The following is an 8,576-nucleotide window of genomic DNA, read 5'->3' as shown; positions in this document are numbered from 1 at the left end:
TGATTCGGGTTGGATTCGCATCTAACAACTCATAGCCTCACTGAAATAAAAATGCGAATAAAATTACAACTCAAAGGAGTTTTGTCAAACGGGATTGCCAAGAAATAAAACCTAACATGATAGAATGTAGATTTTAGACCATGTTTGCAATTAAGCCTACTTTCTATTATTTGTTCTATTTTTCTATGCCATTTATAATAGGGATTCTGAGCATCTGCGTTTGGATAGAGGGAAATTAGGGTAATGTCAGTGAGAAAGTGGCAAACTGAAAAATTAAACTTCGTAAACTCTCTGTAAATTGCATCCACAAAAACTTCCCACACCCTTTCAGGCATGCATGCTTCAAATGAAGTGCTGCTCTTAAAGTTTTAGCATGAAACATCTATATAATAGCTGTCAAATAAAGACTGCAAGGAAATTTTATTGATGAATTGAGCTTACACATTTGAGGTTTCTATTAACTTTTCTTCCTGAAGAATCACTCATATGACCATGGTCCTTTGAATAACCCATAATACTTTATATAAGTGTAAAGAATGATAAAGACAGTGATGCAAAAGATGCCCCATGAACAGCGTGGGCAACCTGCGCGATCATCTTTTGGGGAGGCAAGCTGCTGCTCCTCAGTTTCCCTGTACACAATTCTCTTTTGAGTTGAAGCAGAGTTGAATACTTAAAAAAGTGAAATCCAAAATGTAAATAAGAAAATGATGCAACAAATGAGTTGTTAAAATCCACCTCACCTCACCTACTTCACCCACTTAAACCTACTCCACTAAACCTAACCCACTACACCACTACCACCTCACCTACTCCACTAAACCTAACCCACTACACCACTACCACCTCCACTTCACCTACTCCTCACCTACTACACACTCACCCTCTCCTATATATAGGAATCATTGTAACCATAACATTAAAATATCAATCAATAATAATACATACAATTTATTCTCTCTCTTTCTCTATACATTATTTCTTACTTGGTATCAGAGCTGGTTTAAAACCTAGTATTTTCGCTTCTCCGGCGGGCGGCAACCTCACCTTAGCCGCCCGCCGGACCTCAACCTATTCCGCTGATAAAATCAACAAAGATTTGTGCAACTGTAGTCATGTGTGAGGCTGATGGAGAAGAATTCTTCACCTCATATGACGAGACAGTCTGGAACTGGAAACATTGCAACATTCTGCTCTGGAATTCTGCAGCAGCTAGATTATAGCTTGGTTGAGTGCCAAGCTTTGGTTCTTCCACCCACTCTTGAACTTGCCCAGCAAAGTGTGAAGGTTCATGCTTGTGTTGGAGGGACTAGTGTGCGCGAAGATCAGCGCATTCTCTCCAGTGGGGTTCATGTTGTTGTTGGTACTCCTGGTCGTGTGTTTGACATGTTGCGGAGACAATCACTTCGCCCTGTTTACATCAAAATGTTTGTCTTGGATGAAGCTGATGAAATGCTGTCACGAGGTTTTTAAAAATCAGATCTATGATATTTTCCAGTTGCTGCCACCCAAAATCCAGGTTGGGGTGTTCTCAGTTGCTGTCACCCAAAATCCAGGTTGGGGTGTTCTCTGCCACAATGCCACCAGAGGCTCTTGAAATCACCAGGAAATTCATGAATAAGCCTGGAAAGAGAAAAAGCTCATGCTAGGATTTGCGAAGTGATTCGCTGCAGGAATTTTGGCTTTGGATGAAACCCTTACCATACTCCACTCATTCTCTCCAACTGTTCTAACTTTTTATTTTTATTATTATTATTATTATATCAAATAATCAATGCACTCATGTTCCCCACTAACAGTGTCCACTTTTGACCCAAACCATTTTCAATCCATCATTTCTCCTTCACCTTTTGCACCCCACTCACCGACTCTCTCTCCACTTTATCACATGGGTTTGTCCCTCTCTCTCCTCCATTTGATTTCAAAAATCACTTATTTTTATTTATTTTTTCCAAGTCACTTTTCCTCTTTTTTAAATACCCCACTTTATTTTGAAACAATCGCACTGATGTTTTCAATATAATCCATCTATAAATATTTTTTATCTATTTTCTTTCTCCCTTGTTTTCTTTCATTTTATTTTTATTTTTTCAACAAAACACTCCCAAAACAAAAAAAAAAAAAAAAAAAAAAAAAAAAACAACATTTTACAAACTTGTTATTTCTTCATGCCGGGGATCAACCCCGATCAGCATTTTACACCATAAATAAAAAAAAAATAAAAATAAAAAAACACAAAACAAAACAAAACACAACCAACACAAATCGGAACAGTGGGATTTTTCTTCTCGCCTATTCCGCCGGTCTTTTCTTCTTGCCTCCGTCCTGGGCGGTCCTTGACGGTGTTGCCTCCGTGCTTCCTCGACCACCAAGCAAGTTGCCTCCTCCCTGCTCCTCCACTGCAGCATATGGTGGACCTCCAAATCGGAACATCACGGTGGCCTTCCGCTTCAGCTCCTTGTTTTCTGCCCTTAGCACGCTTATCTCTGCTCGCGCATCCTTATACATGCGTTGGAGCAGAGCCAGCTGGGAGTTTAACTGCTGCACCTCATTTGCCCTACTCTGCAGCCGGTTCGACAAGTTGGTGACCGCCGTCATGCTTTCCACACATGCCTTCAACGTATACTGATTGGCCTCCACATCCGACAGCACTGCCATTCTTTGCTCCACAGACCGCATCGGAAAGTTCAACGGAGCAAACTCCGGGGCACTTGGTTGAGGTTCCAGTGCCACCGCTCCAGTAATCTCTCTTGTTGACTCATTGAGGTCGGGAAAGAGGGTGAGCAGACCGCGGGAAGACGAAGCCATTTTCTGGGCAACCAAGTGTTACAGACTATTTTCTGGGCAACAGAGTATTACAGACTATCTCTCCCCGCAAACGGAACTATCTTTCTCAGCAACACGAAGGATTTTTTAGAGGTTTCTCTCAGTTTTTCTCTGCCTCAGCCTCTGCCTTCGTCTTGGTTAAATAGCCGAGGCAGCCACGCGTATCGCGCGCCACTTGACGCCAGACGACAAACGGGCGCGCCAGCCAAGGCACTCACGTGCCTCGCCATCATATCTGGCACACCTTTTGATGGCACGCCTTTTTTGACAGATTGGGCACACCTTTTGAGGGTGCGACTTTTTAAGGGTCCAACAAGACTCTGTAAACTGTCCCGACATTGATTCCGGTTAGCTCCTTCATGGGTCCGACAAGACTATGTAAACTGTCCCGACATTGATTCCGGTTAGCTCCTTTATGGGTCCGACAAGACTCTATAAACTGTCCCGACATTGATTCCGGTTAGTTTCTACAAGGGTCCAGCAAGACTCCGTAAACTGTCACAACAACTGTCACAACATTGTCTGCTACAACGGTCCGACATGACCCCATAAACTGTCTTCTACATCGGTCTGACACCGCCATCCAGTGTCTTCACCAATGGTCTGACACGACCATACAGTGTCACCTATCCTCTTTTATTTTTATGTATTTTCTTGTTTTGTTACTCTCTCCAAACTCAAGTTGGTTAGTTCCTATCCCCCTTGAGTTTGCGGGGGCTGTTAAAATCCACCTCACCTCACCTACTTCACCCACTTAAACCTACTCCACTAAACCTAACCCACTACACCACTACCACCTCACCTACTCCACTAAACCTAACCCACTACACCACTACCACCTCCACTTCACCTACTCCTCACCTACTACACACTCACCCTCTCCTATATATAGGAATCATTGTAACCATAACATTAAAATATCAATCAATAATAATACATACAATTTATTCTCTCTCTTTCTCTATACATTATTTCTTACTTGAGTGATCATGTTTGTGCACATAGTTGATAAAAAAATCATGTTTGTGCACATAATTCATGTGTTTGTGAAACTTGCATACTATAACCTATATTTGCAGTGAGAGTTAGGAAACATGCCTGGGCGTAGGTTCTGGTGGTTTAGTAATTGCTGTTTTTGCTGTTTCTTCTGCTTTTAGTATTTCTGTTTCTTTTGGTTTTGGCATCGCTGCTTCTTGGGGTTTCGTCGTTGGAGTTGGTGCTGTTTTTTGGGCTTCAGCACTTGGGATGGCTATGCTCTTCGCCTGTAACATTGTGCGTAGTTTAGTATATTTGTTTGCCCATAAATTCATGGGAAAAACAAGTAGTCCAACTAACTCACCCGATTCCTGAATAGGAGATTGTAAAACAGTTGAATATATCTTTGCTTAGCTTGTTTCTGTTCTTTATTCAATTGCCTCCAAAACCCGTATAAAGATCCCATGTTCAAGACCTTAGTTGCATAGATGTTCCACGAGTAGCTGCAGTTAGAAAATTTAACTCTTTAGATCTTTCAAATTCTTAATAAAAATTCATATAACAGACTTCTAAATTCTTTAGATCTTTTAGGGTCTTCTTACCATTCATATATGCGCTTGAGACCCTCTTGAGACACCTTGTTCCAATACTCAGCATCCACCTTACACTTCTCAAAGAAATCAGCAATCTTTTTGCTCGATTCATCATCGTTGTTAGGATCGACATGGAAACCCGAGACCCCATCAACAATAATCTCTGCCAGTCCTCCTTGACTGCTCGCAAAAGTGGGTAATCCACAGTTCATAGCTTCAATAACTGTCAGACCAAAAGCCTCATAAAATGCAGGCTGCACAAAAGCCCCCTTTGTATCAGCAATACACCGATACAGCTCTCCATTGCGGTACCTATCAATCTGAGCTGCTATCCATCTGATCTGACCCTTGAGTTGGTATTTTTCAATCAAAGTATGCATTTTATTTATTTCTGCAATTTCTTCCCTATCTTTCGATTTTGATGGATCAAAAAAACCTGCAACAACGACAAGATTTGCCAAGTTCCTAAGCCTTTTGCTCTTCCCATACCACTCAACCAATCCAGTAATGTTCTTCACCGTGTCAAGCCTTGCCATCGAAAAGATGATTGGTTTCTTCTTGTCTGCCAGAAATCCTCTGTTCCAAACTCGGTTTCAGATTTAACATCAAAAGTTCGTTAATTTTTATTTTCTTAGGTATAAACGAGGGTTGGGATATGAGATGAGTGGAATGGATAGACTTACATGTGTTCGTTATTATCCTTGTTAGCATAGAGTAGTTCTTCAATGGCAGGATGAAATGAAGTGAATCGCTTGTTTTTCTCTGTGAAGGGAAAGTAGACTGCTTGTTCAGCCCCTGGGGCGGCAATGTTGAACTTTGGATCAAAGACGTTGATGCCTGAAACTACTCTGCAAAGGCCTGGCATTGTAAATGCCTGGTGGCTTTCATATTGTCCAGCCCTCTTCTTGCTTACAAAAATAAAAAAGTAAGTTTTGACCAATGATAGAGACAAACATTTTGGTCAAACAAACTAACCTTCCTGCAATTTCTTGATATGTGCTGGTAATGATGAAATCGGCTGAATTCATTGCAATTAAGTCTGCTGTGAATTGGCACGAGAAGTGGCACTTTGGATCCAACTCTTTCCATTTGATATCAGAATCTTCATACTTTCTCCAAAGCATGAGCAATGGTTCCCTAGGTTTGAAGCATGCTGAACTTTAGATCCTTCATGACTCAATAACGAATCGAACGTAAAGCGATTTCTAAAAACGATTATAAACTACTCGACAAGTGGTCTAACCAGAGTGACTCCAAGTTTGCTAGCCATTAGAGATGCCACCAAGTTTCCATCAGTGTAGTTCCCAAGTATAAGGTCTGGTTTGCATTCCAAGTGCTTGAGGACCTTAGAAGTAGCATCCTAGAATTGGGAAAGAGAGAATTAAGAACATAAATGCTGATACATATACATTTTTTACATGGGACTTGAAGATTGAAAAGTTTAGGTGCGTGCCTGGGTAAATCTCTCAAGGTAAGGGTAGTCATCAAACCGGGAAACCCATTGGTGCAGAACCCCTTTGTCTGTCTTGAATGGGACTCTAAGGATGTGGGAGTGTGTCGTGTTGAGGACAGGCTCAATCTCCTCGCTGCACTTAGTCCCTTTTGCATCTGGTATGAGACGAGTCACCTGTGGACATATAAGCAAAGCAAGAAAGACTTATAAACTCTTAAAACCTATATTGTCTTGGTCAATTAAATCATTTCTTGGTGAATTTTATGCATCGCTCACCACAAGAATCTGAGGCTTCACACTCAGTCCTTGCTGCTTAATTCTCAGCAGCAATTCCTCCTCTAAAGCTTTCACCTGGTCTAGAATGTAAACAACCTGTTGAAAATTCAAAAGCCTGTTAGTCCTGGTTGCACATCGAGCTTTGTATGTATGTACTATTGTTTATACTAATGTGACCGGTTGTGTTATATACCTGGCCACCAGTATCAGGCAAGCCAAGGACATCAGACTGGCCAAAGTAGCCGTGGACTGAGAAGATCACGATTTTGAATATATTTGGAAGCCGTCTGAAGAACGATTCCATTTTAATTGGGTCCGGTGCTTGTAGTATCTCTGAAAGGATCTTCATCGTCTCTTTAACTCTTTCTGCTTTTTCTCCCCACCCTTTCTCGAATCCCCACTCTTTAAGCCTGAAAATACAAAAATAGGTTTGCACAATATATGAGATCACAAGAACTATAATTTACAGTGAACATAGAAGAAATGGCTACTTCTGCTCAAAATTTTGGTAAGGAGTGTTTTTTGGGAGGGCAGAAACGTAAACATCAGCCACGATCAAGCCTGCCTGAAGCTTGGAAACTGTGTTGATATTCTCATTGATCATAAGATTCTGCAAATGGAAACAAAGTCAGCTTAGAATTATCAGATCTTTTATTGCCATTCAATTCAAATTACTTGTCTAGATACCTCTCCGTGATGATCTAGGGTGAGTAAGTACTCAAGCAAAGGCTTTGCACGTTCAAGATCACCACTAATCCTTGAGGTAATCAACTTTGACATGAAGTCAACTCCATTTCCAATAGAAGAAGAAAGGGTTAGGCGAGGAGTAGAGAAGTCACATGCTCCAAAATCTATTTCCAGTGCATTTTTATCCATTGCCCTGCATATCAAAATCATTTTACGGCACATTTGTTTTAAGAAAAACAGGTCTTGAAATTTTTGTTAAGAATTACACAGTAAAAGACAATGATCATGAACCATCATAAGAAAAACATAAAATTCATTGCTAGCCATGTAAATTCACACGCACCAATTTTCATCGTACACTATTTCTTTGAGCTTCAAGTAGTCTTTGGCAGTTATCAAATCCATTTCTAGACCGTTGGCGTTCACCTTAAAAAATTCCCAGAAACCAGGGCTTTGCCTGACTGCCAAAGCTACGTAGGGTGGATTTATAGCCGCCTCCTGTAAAAGTTCAGATGAAATTACTTATAGTTCGCACAAAGACGTGTATTGTACGTACTTTAATGCTAATAGGATCAATTTGTGGTTTACGGTAGTCTAGACCTCATATAGATGTTTCTGTGCACTTTTCTATAGCATTATTGTCGTTTGTACATGTACATATGTAGAGGGAGAGGGAGTAAGTTTAAAACCTGGGTAGAACTGAAGACTTGGCCAAGTAAACCCTCCAAAACTCTGGATCTTTCACGCTTGTCCTCGATTGCTTTGTCTATTTCTTCCATTATTTGGTGGGGTTTCATCAACCTTCTCCCCATTCCTACAAACCTTGATTTTCCAGACATAGAACAAAAATTCCTATTTTGTTAGCCAAGCTAAATAATTAGTGAACTTCACATGGTTTGCATGGCAAAGTTTAGTTCAATGAGGTCATGTTTGATTCGCAAATGAGTGTAGAATATAACTATTTTATTTCAAATATCCTTTTATCAAGCATATGTGGGGAGAATGTAGGACAAGATAAAATTTTCATCACAAAATGACTAAAATACTCTCCTTGGAAAAATTTTGAGATACTTATCCCAAACTCCCTTATATCGAACATATGTGGGACTGTTTTTTTTTCCAAGAGAATGCAGCACAATTTATCACGGATAAAACTTTCATTACAAAATGACTAAAATACCCTTCTCATGGATAAATTATCCTGGCTAATTTTATATATGCAAGAGGGAAGAAATGAAGAAGAAAAAAAAAAATACATACCCAGAAAAGCATCTCTTCATGTAGTAACGGTTCTGTCTCAGAGCGTCGGACAAGCTATCAACTACTGTAATATTTGAAGCCATTCTAATGTTAGATTTCGAAAGTGCGAATGATTTTGAATTCCCAGAAATGCTTCTTGGTATATATAGAGAGGGAAATCTAGGTGGACTAGTCAGAGAAAGAGAGAGGAAATTCCTTGGTGCGGAGTGTAGGAAAGAAAGACTTAGAATGTAGGAATGTGAAGTAGAGGAAGTAGAGAATGTAGGAAAGAAAGGAATTCAACATCGTGAAAAGCAAATCTGAGAGATTTACCTTTTCCCCACAATATAACTTAACTTATAGGAATGTGAAGTAGAGGATGTTTTCTTAATTAGATAATCCTTTAAGTTGGATGAATTTTTTATTCTTTTCTTCCCAACCAAACATCATTGACAAGCATACCCAGACAGAAACCAAAGCTGCTTAGACTAAACCAAAAATAAAAAATGAGATCAGGACACAAAACC

The 8,576-nt window shown here is 40.1% G+C and overlaps 1 pseudogene across 1 annotated transcript; it reads right to left on the bottom strand.

Moving 5' to 3' along the window:
- Window positions 1-387: 387 nt before the first annotated feature.
- Window positions 388-8,274, bottom strand: LOC114301859 (sucrose synthase 6-like; annotated as a pseudogene). Its single transcript, XR_014363445.1, has 15 exons — window positions 8,071-8,274; window positions 7,500-7,632; window positions 7,154-7,308; window positions 6,811-7,003; window positions 6,615-6,733; window positions 6,317-6,533; window positions 6,124-6,219; window positions 5,848-6,021; window positions 5,638-5,754; window positions 5,370-5,531; window positions 5,078-5,302; window positions 4,404-4,970; window positions 4,166-4,304; window positions 3,925-4,088; window positions 388-632 (listed from the first exon to the last, which is right to left on the bottom strand). The product of XR_014363445.1 is annotated as a sucrose synthase 6-like (transcript).
- Between the last annotated feature and the right edge of the window lie 302 nt (window positions 8,275-8,576).

Source organism: Camellia sinensis, chromosome 3 (genome assembly GCF_055761805.1).
Source record: "Camellia sinensis isolate YWXY chromosome 3, ASM5576180v1, whole genome shotgun sequence".
NCBI classification, from domain to species: domain Eukaryota; kingdom Viridiplantae; phylum Streptophyta; class Magnoliopsida; order Ericales; family Theaceae; genus Camellia; species Camellia sinensis.
Note: the sequence above shows the minus strand (reverse complement) of the source record. Positions and strands in the feature narration are given on the sequence as shown.